The 14172-nt window shown below is 41.2% G+C and overlaps 1 long non-coding RNA gene across 1 annotated transcript; it reads right to left on the bottom strand.

Annotated features, from left to right (window-relative positions):
* Positions 1-10762: 10762 nt before the first annotated feature.
* LOC137204935 (uncharacterized) lies at positions 10763-13755 on the bottom strand. The gene is made up of 3 exons (XR_010933915.1): positions 13142-13755; positions 12839-12924; positions 10763-11060 (listed from the first exon to the last, which is right to left on the bottom strand). It is a non-coding gene; the product is annotated as an uncharacterized lncRNA (long non-coding RNA).
* Between the last annotated feature and the right edge of the window lie 417 nt (positions 13756-14172).

The raw sequence follows: 14172 nt of genomic DNA, 5'->3' as shown, positions 1-14172 counted from the left end.
ATTCAGGATACTAATACCTTGACAGTTATATATTTAGCAACTATTTCCTCCCAGTCTGTGGCTGGTCACTTCATTCTCATTATGGTATCTTTTGATAAACTGATATTATTATTTTTAGTGTAGCTAATTTGTCAATTTTTCCTCTGTGGTTTTCATTTTTATTACTTGCTTAAGAAAATTAGATCATAAAAGTATTCTCCTATATTGAATTCTAAAATTTTTATAGTTTTATATTTCACATGTAGCTCATTAATTCACCTGGAGCTGATTTTTTTATATGATATGATAAAGGGATGTAAATCCTAATTATCTTATGTATCTTATCAGTGTTTGTTTTTATTTGTATATGTTATTATCTCTCATCTCATTTGTTATGCAGAAGATACATTGTGGGATGCAGGAAAATGTTATTCTGAGAGAAATTCATAGCCTTAATACTTAAAGTTTAAAAATTAGGTATCTGGGCTTCCCTGGTGGCGCAGTGGTTGAGAGTCCACCTGCCGATGCAGGGCACACGGGTTCGTGCCCCGGTCTGGGAAGATCCCACATGCCGCGGAGCGGGTGGGCCTGTCAGCCATGGCTGCTGAGCCTGCGCATCTGGAGCCTGTGCTCTGCAACGGGAGAGGCCACAACAGTGAGAGGCCCGCGTACCGCAAAAAAAAAAAAAAAAATTAGGTATCTGTGTTTCCAAATTTGAAAGTCAAGAAAGTATAACAGAAAAAAACACAAAGGAAGTGGAATAAAAAACACTATAAAGAGCAGAAACAAATTAAATAACTATCATATAAACAATATCAATTAAACAGAAATCATATTAAGTAACAGAGAGGCGCAACAAAGCCAAAATATTGTTTTTTGAAAAGACTAACAAAATAAACTAAGGTGTGACTACTCAAAAAAAAAGAAAAGGCACAGATAAATGTCATTAGGTTCTACAATGAGATATCAGCTCACCTTATGCCTGTCAGAATGGTTATCATCAAAAAGGTCACAAATAACAAATATCGGTGAGGTTGTGAAGAAAAGGGAATCCTAATGCACTGTTGGTGGGAATGTAAATGTGTGTAGCTACTATGGAAAACAGTATGGAGTTTCCTCAAAAAAGCTAAAAATAGAACTACCGTATGATCCAGCAATTCCACTCCTGGGTACATATCCAAAGAAAAAGAAAACACTAATTTGAAAAGATACATGCACCCCAGTATTCATAGCAGCATTATTTACAATAGTAAAGAGTTACGGAAGCAACCTAAGTGTCCATCAATAGATGAATGGGTAAAGAAGACACGATATATGTATACAATGGACTACTCAGTCATAAAAGAGAATAAAATTCTTCCATTTGCAACAATGTGGATGGACCTAGAGAGTATTATGCTTAGTGAAATAAGTCAGAGAAAGACAAATACTGTATGTTATCACTTACATGTGAAATCTAAAAAATAAAATGAATGTATATAACAAAACAGAAACAGACTCACAGATATAGAGAACAAGCTAGTGGTTACCAGTGGAGAGAGGGATGGGAGGAGAGGCAAGTTAGGGGTATGACATCAAGAAGTACAAAACTATTATGCAGAAAATAGATAAGCAACAAGGATATATCATACAGCACAGAGAAATATAGCCGTTATTTTGTAATTATTTTAAATGGAGTATAATCTATAAAAATATTGAATCTCTATATTGTACACCTGAAAATAATATATTATAAATGAACTGTACTTCATTAAAAATCATTAAATTGATAACATCATAAATTCAGATGTAACAAATTTAAAAGATAAGGAAATGCTTTTAATTAACTTTATGCTAATAAAATTGAAAATTTAGAAGAAAACATGCAAATTTCCAGGAAAAAAATGTATATTAATTTTGCATCTATCTTGCTAAACTCTCAGTAATTTTAATAATTTCTGTGTGGATAATTCTGGGTTTTTTACATAAAACAACATGTAAATTGTAACAGTATTTTTCTTCTCCCACTATCTCTTTGAATGCCTCTACAACTTTTTCTCTGGAATGCCTCTTAGAAGTATATTGAAACTTCTCATTCTATCTTCCATGTCTCATAACCTCTCTTTATATTTCCATCTTGTTATCTCTGTGTTGCATTATGGGTGATTTATTCAGATCTATTTTTCAGTTGACTATTTTACGTGATTATTCATTGAGTTTTTAATTTGAATGAACTAATCTTTTATTTCCAGGAGTCCAATTTTGTTCTGTTTCAAATCTGCTTATTCTCTGCTCATATTGTTCCTTTGTTTCATTATTTCAATTCCTTCTTTTACTTGTTTAATCATTTTAAACATAGCAATATTTATAGTCCCTTTCAGAGTGTTCAATTTTCTGTGGTTCTTTGGGTACTAATTTTGTTAATTATTGAGACTTTTGATTGATCCTCATTTCCTCATATGGTTTATAATTTTATATTGTGAGCTCATCTTAAGCAGTGATGGTTCTTCTGTGTGAGTCCTACATATCCCAAATTATGGATTTGCCCCCTGTAATGAGGATTTACATTTGGTTCCTGGAGTTTTCATGGACCAAATTTGTGGGGGTTTTCCCAACTTTTTCATTAACCAGCTGAGAATTTTCATGCTGTAAGACCAGAATAAAATTAGATCCTACACTCAGGCTTGGGGTTTTAATTTCTTAGATGTTTCTTTTTCATTCATACTCACACTTGAATAGTACAAGATTCCTTGCTCTTTTTCCTTGCTGGAGTTCTTTTTAGTGCCATTTTAATGGGCTAAGCAACTTTGCAAGAGCCTGTCCTTAATTCAGACTTTTAATTCCAGATATTCATCTTAAGTGGACCCAAGGCCATGTCTTTTATCTCCATGTGAGGTTTATACTCCAACTCCATTCTCTAGGTGCTGGTTCTATCAGTCCAACCTTACAGCTTGAGCTACTAGAGGATTTTCCTTTCTTCCTTCCTGGCCCAATTATCTACTTTTAGAAACACAATTTATTTGTTTATCAGTAATTTCTTGTATTGATTATATTTACCCCAAATATCTATGTATTTATTACAGGAGTGTGTCTGCATCAGTCCCTCAGGTTGCTGAACCAGAAGTAGAAAAAAAGGCTTGATTTACACCCAAATTTACATCATATTTAAATAAATAGTCTCTGTTGAATGGGATTACAGGTGATTTTGATCTTCTATTAAAGTCTTTTATTGTCTAGACTTTATACAATGACTATGCAATAGTTTTATTAGTTGAAAATATTATTAAATGATTTCAATTTTGAAAAGAAAGTTTAATGAAAGCTAGATTAGGGTATTATATTACTGTATAGTTCATAAATTATTTTGCTCTTTATGTGAAGCAGGGAGAGAAGTCACACAAAATTCTAAAATTATATTATGTTTGACTTCAGAATACATTACAAATGAAACATCACTATTTCAGGCTAAATGAGGAAAATGAATCTAAGTTAGTCTAAAGCCTGAATATTTTTAATGCTTTTTAAATTTATTCAAGTAAATGCAATAAATGGAACAAGAAATGGTGTTATTAGGAAAGGTTCTATGTTTTATAACAAACAAATATTAGTTGTTTTATGCTTTTAAGTAGAAAAATATTTCCCATTCCCATCTCTACTCCTCAATCCTTGTATTTACTAGTTTCCATTAAAGTCATGTATCCTTGAGGTTGTTGGACTGATAACTTTTTAAATGCCTATAGTTTCAATTTCCTAATGATATTTTTGTATGTTTGTTTCTGGGTATATCTGGGGATGTGGGATGTGTCCCAGGGTGTGAGGGCATGTATGTATGTTTGAGGGAGACTGTTGGGGGTGTCTGTGCCTGATGATTTTTAAGTTCCCTTACTCTTTCAATGAATACACTTACTTTTAACCTTGTCCCTATTCAAGTGATCTCTAATTCTAAGTTATTGAGGCTCAAATAATGTTTTTCTCTAAATTATTTTCCAATATGTATGTACAGAAATTGTCTTAATTCAAGGGTTTTTAAAAACCTAAATCCTAAAGGAGTGGAAAACATAAAATATCCTCCACAAATGGCTTATCAACACATCACACAGTATAATATCTGAACGTTTTGTTCACGGCCCCTGCTTCCTTCAGAAAGCCTTTACAAAGAATTTTATTAAAACAAATTCTGTATAGAACAAAAGATTGCCAGTATAACAAAATGTGTTAGACAGTTTCTCACAACAGACTTTCAATGGAATATAAACCTCTAGATGTTATAGCTTTCCTAAGACCTTAGAAAAATTTTAAAGTTTTCTTAGAGAAGGAAAGAAAAAAAGAAGGAAGAGAGGAAGCAAGGAAGGAATGAAGGGGGGGGGAGGAAGAGAACGATAAAAACCTAATAAAGTTTTACCAAATATAAATATATTTGTTTATAAATGTAGCATTTCCCATTCCAAATTATTGGTGGTCCTGAGCTAGAAGAAGTAAGGAAAATGGTTCCTATGTTGTGGGTTAGGTGTGCATGGAAGGGCTAACTACGGGAGACTAGAACAGTTAGGCAATGTCTATTGTGACCCATCTGTCAAGTTGGATAGAAACTACAGAACCAAATTCAGCCCAGGAAACTGGGAGAGGTGCAGCAGTTCAGGCTTCCCCTAGGTCCGGAGAGCATGGCCACTGGCCATAGGACTTCCCTAACTAGCTAAACTAGCTGAAGACTCCTCCAGTTTAGCGTCAGACATACCTGTGTCCAATCCCAGATTCTCCCTTTACTGGTTTCATGAGTTTAAGCAAGTTATTTTACTTCACCTTTTTTTTCAGGATCCTTATCCATGTACCTACGTCCTAGGATCTTCATGAAGATCAAAGGAGATGATGCCTGTGGAGCCCTTTGTACCATGCCCTGTCACACAGCAAGCACTCATTGTCACTGTTTGTACAGTTACTCTAGTACTTCTGGTAAGCAGTAGGTGTCAGGGAGTGTTCAGTAAGGAGGAAGCTGATATTTCGCAATCCAGGCAGTCAGACAGCATCAGATACAGTTGTCGACGGATACCAAGCCTACAGCCATGAGCCAAGAGTGAAGGGATCAGACTTCAGTGCCAAGGGAGGATGGAAGGATAAAACTGCCATAGTGGTAGGAGCAAAGCAGAGCTCCCAGCTCAGGATAGAATAACAGGCAGGATTCAATGGCTGGGACCCAATCCCAGGAAACAAGACAAGGATGTGGTTAGCAAAACTGATGGACGAAATGAAGACTGATCTCAGCTACAAAGCACAGCATAGCCCTGGAGGACCAGGATTAAAGGGGAATGGATGTCCAGTCTAAAAGTTCTGTCCATAGCTTTTGAAACCTGCCATACCCATCACCCTGCCCCAATTAGCTAATGACTGGTCCTTGAGCCAGAGGGGGCTATACCTGCTGGAGAAGATTAATGGAATTTTTTCAGCTTTATTATTTTTTATTGGCTTGCTTTTGTTTATTTGTTTTTATTGGAGTATAGCTGCTTTACAATGTTGTGTTTCTACTGTACAGCAAAGTGAATCAGCTATACATATACATATAATCCCCTCTTTTTTGGATTTCTTTCCCATTTAGGTCACCACACAGCACTTTTTCAGCTTTAGTTTTACTTATTTGTGAACATATATTTATGATTTGGAAGTCAAAACTGTATAGAAAGGTACACACAGGAAGTCTCACTTCCACTGTCTTCTCCATTCCATTCTCTTCCACCCCCTACAGATAACTACCCCCTACAGATAACCAACCCCTACAGATAGTTATCCTTTCAGTGTTTCTTTTTATAAATATAAACAAATATGTGTACATACTCTTACTCTCCTTGCCTGTTACACAAAAGGTAGCACACGGTATAACCTTGGGGTTTTTTTTGTTTTTTTGTTTTTTGTTTTTTGCGGTACGTGGGCCTCTCACTGCTGTGGCCTCTCCCGTTGCGGAGCACAGGCTCCGGACGCGCAGGCTCAGCGGCCATGGCTCACGGGCCCAGCCGCTCCGCGGCATGTGGGATCTTCCCGGACCTGGGCACGAACCCGCGACCCCTGCATCGGCAGGCAGACTCTCAACCACTGTGCCACCAGGGAAGCCCGACCTTGGATTTTTTTACTTAACAAAATACCTTGTAGACTTCTCCACACTGGAAGATGGAAAACTTTGTTCTATTTTATGGCTGCATAGTACTCCACGGTGTGGATGCACCATAGTTATTTTGAACAAATTTCTTATCATTGCTGAGTACTCGGGTTATTTCTAATCTTTTGCTGTTAGAAACAATGTCACAAGGCATGATGCTGGCTATATGTTATTTTGTACTTTTACAAGGTGTCAATAGGATAGCTGCTTAGAAGTGCAGTGGCTGCTCAAAGGTAAGTTCATTGATAATTTTGCTCATTTTTACCAAGTCTTTCCAAAAGAACTGTTCCATTTTTCACTAATACTGGCAATATATGAGAATTCCTGTTCCTCCACAGCCTCAACAACACATTATGTTGTCAAACTTTTAGACTGTTGCCAAGCTGGTGGGAAGATTGTAATTTTGGAGTCTAATGAAAGGTGAATTGTACTTTCATAAAAGCCACAGTAAGTAATGGTTTATTATTTGGAGTGGTCCTTCTTCCTTCCTTCTTCTCCTTTTTCCTTTAAATGCCATAGACCCAAATATTTTGTGTTTAGTTATGTGGGCTTAGTTATGTATTCCAAAACCTGAAGTGTTCTATGATGAATTAGACTGGCTGGCATAGGTGAGAAAGATGAAGAATTTAAAATCCTGACTGGGGAATTCCCTGGTGGTCCAGTGGTTGGGACTCCGTGCTTTCACTGCTGAGGGTGTGGGTTCAATCCCTGCTCAGGGAACTAAGATCCCGAAAGCTGCACAGCACGGAAAAACAGAACAAAACTCCTGACTGACGTCTGGGTCCTGAACAGCACGTGAACTTCTCCCTCCCCTTGGGTCATCCTAGCTCCTGGCCACCCTCCCGCCGCTGCACACCAATACGAGCTAGGTCCCGCCAACACTGGGCTGACCTCCCAGCCTTGGCGGAGTGGCATCTCTGCGCACATTCTCTCACAGCCTGCAGCCCTCTGGCTACCGCCTCACACATACTAGTACCTGTGGCACGTAGGAGGCAGTGGGAAGAATTCTGGAAGCCTTGCATGCAGTACAATTAGCAGACTAAGAACAAGAATAACCTTGAGAGTTGTGACACAGAGGCCTCAGCCAGGGTGACAGGTTTGTGGAGGAGCACATGTTATTTCCAATATGTTTTATTTTCAGTGAGTGTGGGTCTGGAAAGATACATCTTTTTCTACCTTGTATTTTTCTAATTTGGACTCTAGGCATTAAAAATGGCTTTGAGCAGGCCTAAGGGATTTTATGGACAAAGGGGACACTCTTGGTGCCCAGGGCTGGAAGAACAGATGCCAACAGAGGGTCCTGGGTGTGCTGGCACACCTGCCTCTCCGTCCTGGAGGAGATGCTCCCACTTCTGCAAGGCCCCTGCTGCCAAATGCGGGGCCACCTTCACTGGGGAATTTTCATATGGAGGCTGCCAGAAGCCAAATTAACACTCTCCTGAGACTGCGAAACAGATCAGTATATTTCCCCCCAAACTCTGGAACGTAAAACTATTCAAAACAAAGAAATAAAATCAGATTCTGCCAGAATAATACGAGGCCAAGACTGCACATCATATCATAGCTAGCATCTTATACTGGGACGAAAAAAATTAGAAGTTAAACCAAAGTATCTGGAAAAAACATCTCCACTCAGCTATGATTAGCCTAGTTTAGATCAGTCATGCTAATAATTTTATTTTTTGTAGTACAAAGAAATATCTAGTATCTGTATCTAATAATTGTAATAATCTTGAGCTCTTTGGAATTATACTGTCAAAGATTTTGCAACAGTGTATTTTAGTTATAGAACCTTTAAAAAAAATGCTAAGTCTATAGGTGGCCAAAAAGTCTTTTTTCATGCTAGTTAGAAGTTATATGTATGGTCCTCTCCACGAAAATCTTTTTTCCCCCATGTTCTTCCAGATATCTCCTCCGACACTGCCGACTGAAAATTATTGAAACATCCATGATAGCTGTTCCTCAGTCTTTGACTCTTGTTACATGAAGTGGGGAATTTTTCTTTCATATTGTCCCAAGGCAAAACTCCGCATTTGTTAAGTAACTTCCCCATGCTGTGGGAAGTTCTCCAGCTCCAGGAGAGAATGCTGATGCTGTGTCTTGTTGCAGGAGGGAGGTTGTCTCACTTTCTCTTTCCTGCACCAACCACCATGAAGTGCATCTGGATGAGCAGAGTGGCTGGCACTTGTCTTGCCATAATATGGTTCTACTGGGTGATCTTCTGAAATTGCTGCCCATATCCTGACATGGGAAGGATTCTGCTTAATTTCCTTAGAATAATGAATTGATTACTAAGGATACATTCTCATGTGTAGGGACTTTGTGACTGTTCAGGAAGTGTCAGAGGAGCTCAGGTATATCAGTCACACTGGTACCATACTGAGGGAGGAGGTGATGTTGCCCTCTTATCACACTGACAGGTTGCAGAGGTCATTCATTCATTCAACAAACACTAATGGAAGACCAGGTCCTACATTAGGCCCTGGATATTAAAAAAAAAATGTGGGGTGCCTTCCTGGAGTACTCAGTCTAGGGGTGGAGATGTAAAAATTCACAAAAATTTACAGTATAATATAATAAGGGCCAAAACAGTGATGTCCACAGCTGGTTTCATAGCTCACAGGTGACTGTTCCACTAGGTGTGTGGGAACTGTGATCAGGAAGACTTCACAATGGGAGTGACATTTGGGCTGAACTTTGGAAGACCAAAGCTCTTGACCAAGCAATGGGAAAGAGAATAGAAAGTAGCAAATGTAAAGGCATAGAGGTGTGAGAGAGTCTGGTGGGGCAAGTGATTCCAAATGTAATCCATCAGGGACAACATCTCAGAGCAGGTGAGCAGTGAGCCAGACTCTGGAGGAAGTGGCTGGACATCCAGAGGAATTAAGTGCACAGAGAGAGGAATCAGCAAAAGTGTATCAGGGCAGACAGGGTGCCATCTTGGCCAGGGCAGGGCTGTCCCCGGGTCACCGTTCCCTGAGCTTCTCCCGTCCCTCTGGCTTTGATACCAGTGTTCTTCTGTAGTGGAGCTGGTTCACTGTGCTTCCTTATCTCCTCCAAAGTAAAAGTGTTCCACATCATCCGCTGTCCTCTCTAGCCACAGAATCATGGAATGATCTTTGGCCTGGAAACACACCCCCATTCTGCCTCTCCCCATCAGTGCCCACCTCGATCTGCCAAAGGTCAACCGTAACACAGCAATGACAAATCCTGGGATTCCAGCCTTAGGAAATGCTTGACGATCCGCAAGCCTGAGCTCTTAGGATGGAAAGCAAAACTTCTTCAATATTTAGATATGCTTTCCTTTTCATACTTTCAGCCCATTAATACGTTACACTGTTTCTGAGGGTAACGGAATTCTCCAGTAAACAGAATTTGTCCCTCTGCCATTTCAGCCTCCCATTCGCCGCAGTCACTCCTCTTCCTCTCACCTTCTCTCTTGTACCCACATCCTGCTTCTCATCCCGTCTTCTGCATCAAAGCAGGCCTTCAGGCATAGATCCGGAGTATATTCACCATAAGGTGTAAATGACTGATAGATAGAAGCTTAAGGTATTCCTCGTTATAAGCATAGTTGTATTTTGACAGGGCTCAAAGCCTTTAGAGAAAGGAACAAATCCATAAAGATTTAATGGAGAAATTTTAATTAGGCAACAGGAGGAACGTTTGGGGTTGCGTGGAGTATACCTGGTTTTCCTGAAATCACATGCCAGACAACTATTCTATTTAGAAATTAAAATACATATACACACACATACCCTACTTACCTGTTTAATTCCAGGTAATATGTTAAATGCTTTACAAATACTCTCTCATTTAATTCTTGCACCCCAAATCCTGCAAAGTAGACATTTAGTGTTTCACGTACATTCTGCTGCACAACAAGGTTAAGTAAATTGCCAAACATGCAGAGCCCATAAATGAGGAACTGGGATGTGAATCCAGCTTCTTTCTACAGATCAGGAAGCCCCTCGAGGTAACACTCTTTTCATGTGGTGGGAAGCAGTCTTCCTGCTTGCCTCCTGGGGGTTGCTGAGTTAATGAACATATAGAGCTTTAAAAATCTTTTCCAATAAGTCATCTTAAAAAGCACCCTTAATCATCTTTGTTTTTCTCTGAACTCCCCAGACTTTGTGTATGTCATCCTCATAATGATGTGCCCCTATAAAACATAGTGGCCTGTTCTATTTTCATTTTTCAGCCTGTGCAGGATATAAAAAATAAACAGCATATGGTGAAAAGTTCATGTGATTAAAAAAAAATAACTTCACTTAAAATAATCCACAGGCTTTTCTACATGGGTTCTTGGTTTGGTTTCAAAAACCACAGGAGTTTTACTATGCTTTAGAAAAGGGTGAATATTTGCATTGTTTCTATTGGGGTCAGTGGAAAGCCAATCTCATAGAATCGGCACTAATAATCATGTTGTTTATAAACAAGTGCCACGCTAAACTAGTACAGACCAAGACTACTGTGATGTGCTCCAGCATTAAACACACTCAAGGCAACACTGTTAACTCTCTCTCCAGTTATAAATCTCACGCCAACACAATGCTGCTTTAGCCAACAAGAATAATGAAGTCTTACCTAGAGAATAAGATGGGACATCAGAAAAATAGGTAGACCTGACCTTTTAAGAAGAACTTCCTATACCTTGAGGCAAATAAAAAATAAATTTAAGAATCCTGTCTTTATTTTAAAAGTGTAACTACATAAAAAGTCATTGTTGCTTAAACTACATCAGTTCTCAACACTGAAAGAAACAAGTAACTTAAAAATGCAGGTAAATAATTTTATTGGCACATTTGTGTTCAGCCACAAAGTTCTCTCAGCAATTAAGTGCAGAGCCCACTGTGGGTCCAGGATTGTTCTGAGCATTGTGGAAAATGGAAGAGATCCTGAAGATAGGGACGTTATCCTTCAGGAATTGATGATCCAGCTACAGAGATGTTAGGTCCTTAATAAAATAAAGAAGAGTATCAAACACTTCCCTTGTGCCAGGCACTGTGCTCAGAGATCTGCAGGGATTATTTCATCTAATCCTCAGAAGCCCAGAGAAGTAGATACTATTATTTGACACAGGAGGAAATCAAGGCTTAAGAGGTTAACTGAACTCTCAAAGAGTTGTAAGAATTATATGAGAAACCATAATGCACTATATCAGTTCGGTGTAGATTTTGTTTCCTACTGAAAAAAAAAAGAAAAGAAAAAAACCCCAAACAAAACAAAGCAAGATAAATCAGTAGCTTAAACAGAGGTTTATTTTTCTCTCTCATAAACCAAGTCCGGAGGTAGACAGTAACTAAACCAGCACCACAGCTCTCCTTCAACACAGGGACACACCTACCTCCAAGGCATCTGGGAAATGTGCAGACATTTTTTTCTTACAAATGGTCATGTGCCCTGTTAAAAAGTGGGGCTTCTCTTACTACAGGTGAGGAGAACAGATATTAGGTTAGGCAACTTGCATCTCTGCCACATGTTTGCAGAGTGCTGGGCACAGGACAGACACAACAAAGGTTAAGTGATAATAATTATAAAACTCAAAGCAGCCCGGAAGTGGCTTGGTTTATTGATTAAGTACAACTATGTCTGCCCGAGGTTTTCCCTTTTCCAGACTCCTGCCCTATCCCTAAATAGGCATGTGAGTGAGAGGAAGGGAGTGCGTGCTGGGTGCCCCAAACGCTGCCTCCTGGGAGCATCGACTCCCAGGCCTGGCCTCTCCATTTCCTCCTCCAGACATTAGAGGTGGTTTGCCCCGACGTTTGCACCTGTGGAAAGGTGGCAGAAAGCCAGGTCATGACACAAAATAAGGACAATGCCCACGCCTGGGCATTTCCCAACCTGGGCTCCTGCTTTCTTCCCATGCCCACTTTCAGGGACTGCAAATGACAGCTCTGGCCTCTCGCAAATGCAGAAGGAGCAGGGCAGTCACATTGCATTAACTCCAGGGGACAAGCAGCCACACTGGACAGAGATGTCCTTTAGATCAGTGACAACAAGCATGGCATTCCTTGGTGCTGTGCAAACAGGAGGCTCTGGGAAGGCGGCAAATTGTAACTTATGGGTTGAGTGTCAACTCATTTGGTTTATTGGTTTCAAAGAGTTTTCCATGGATCATCTCAATCTCACAGATTCCTAGGTAAGAGAGAAGGCTCTCACATCACAAAATATTTGCACCGTGTGGATCTGAGGAGTTTCCCTCAGTCTCTTAAAACTTCTAAGTTGTTTTTAGGTTTAAGATTCTATGACGGACAGAGCTGGCTTATCATAACGGTTGGGGTGTGGTACAGAGAAAACTGGGTAGGATCGATGGATAGGGTGAAGTGGACAGGATGGTAGGGACAAAAGCTGGAGTTTCCAGCTGTTTCATCATTGGTTTGGACCAGGAAGGGGGGTATGGAAAAGGAAGTGAGAGGTAGGAACTTGATCCTTTTATTTGCTCACCCCCATATCCAATCTATTACCAAGTTCTATGTTATTTCCTTGCCCTCCCTGCCATGGAGGGCCACTGCAAGCACGCACGATGATTTGTGCAAATTAGAAAAAGACACCCCATCCTCCAGCAGACTCAGTCCTGTGCCAGGACTCAATGGGCAGCAAGTAAGGCTCTGGCTGAACTGCAACCCCCATTCACATCCTTGGTTGGAAGCCCTTGCTCAGTGAAGAATCCGCAGATTCTTAAGTGGTGGACTCAAGTGGTGGACTCTTTAGTGGTGGAATCAGTTCACTTACCTCCATCCCCGTGATCCCTCCTGCCTCCTTCCTGGCTCCATCATCTCTCATCTCTCACGTGGACGATGCTCCGTCATGACAGGTAACTGGGAGAGGGTGTACAGAGGGTCTCAAATGCAGGCTTGGTGTGGTTGCCAAGTAAGGTTATTCATACAAGGACTAAACGAAAAGGTGTTCATCCTATTACTTGTTTTTAGACTTGTGATCGATTTAACAGACCACCCAGCCTGTGGGGCACGACACTGTAACTTAATCAAACATAAATGAATCTTAGTTATTCTGTGAAAAACACACTTGTATCACCTTCTATTTTTGAGGCCGAGTATGTTTTAAAGAAACCCGTGAACATTCAAATAGACTCATCTTACGATGCTTTTATTATCCCTTAGTATCGCAGAGTACCAGGAGGCTCCCCGCACGAGCGCGCCCGGCCGGGGCCGAGCCGCGGGAGCCTGGACTCCCGGGGCCGGCCCCACGCTCACGCCCAGCCGCCCTGGCCCCGCCTCTCTTCCCAGCAGCCCGTGGGTCCCGTGACCACCCAGGGCCCCGGCTCGGCCCCCGGCTCGGACGCTGCAGCTTCCTCGCGTGGCTCTCGAAGCGCGAGCCCAGCGCGGGGGACCCTCTTCCGCGGCCGCGGCGGCGCTCCTGCCCCTCTCCGCCCCCAGCCCCGCTGGCCTCCTGCTGTCTGCGACGCTCTTTCCCTTCCTTCTCGGGTTCATTTCTCCTCACTTTTCGGTTGTCAGTCCCAGCCACGTTTCCTCCGGGAAGGCTTCCCTCGGGCCCCAGTCTACGTCAGCTTCTTCGTTTATTTCCCTCATAGAACCCTGGCATCTTTCCTTCCGAGCACGTTATCTCTGTGCAATTTGACACTTATTAGTGGGATCATTTGATTAATGTCGAGCTGGTAGACGGTGCAGGAAGTTCCTTACCCCCCCCCCCCCCGCCCCCCTCAGTGTAGTGCCGCAGAGCCTAGCACAGGGCTGGTGCAGAGTTAGGCAGGGCTCGGCAATGATTTGCTGGATGGATGGATGAATGAATGAATGAATGGGGTTGAGCCAAGAAGCTACCTTCTCAGCAGCTCCTTGTGGGTTATGCTTTGGGAGGGAAACCTATATCCCACATGGTCCTTGAGAAAGCAGGTCACAGCACCACAGAGAGATGTACAGCTTGAGAGGAGACGTCTGAGGGTCAGAGAAGGGGCCAGGTATAGGCCCCTGAATTTTAAGTCCTATAGTAACATACTACAATGTGGACATTTCCTTTAAGTAAGGGAGAGAAAAAAATATTTATGCTTAACCACTTGGGCATTTCTAGAGGAATGCATTGATAAGCAA

Source organism: Pseudorca crassidens, chromosome 13, assembly GCF_039906515.1.
Source record: "Pseudorca crassidens isolate mPseCra1 chromosome 13, mPseCra1.hap1, whole genome shotgun sequence".
Classification (NCBI taxonomy): domain Eukaryota; kingdom Metazoa; phylum Chordata; class Mammalia; order Artiodactyla; family Delphinidae; genus Pseudorca; species Pseudorca crassidens.
This window is presented reverse-complemented; position numbering and strand designations above follow the sequence as displayed.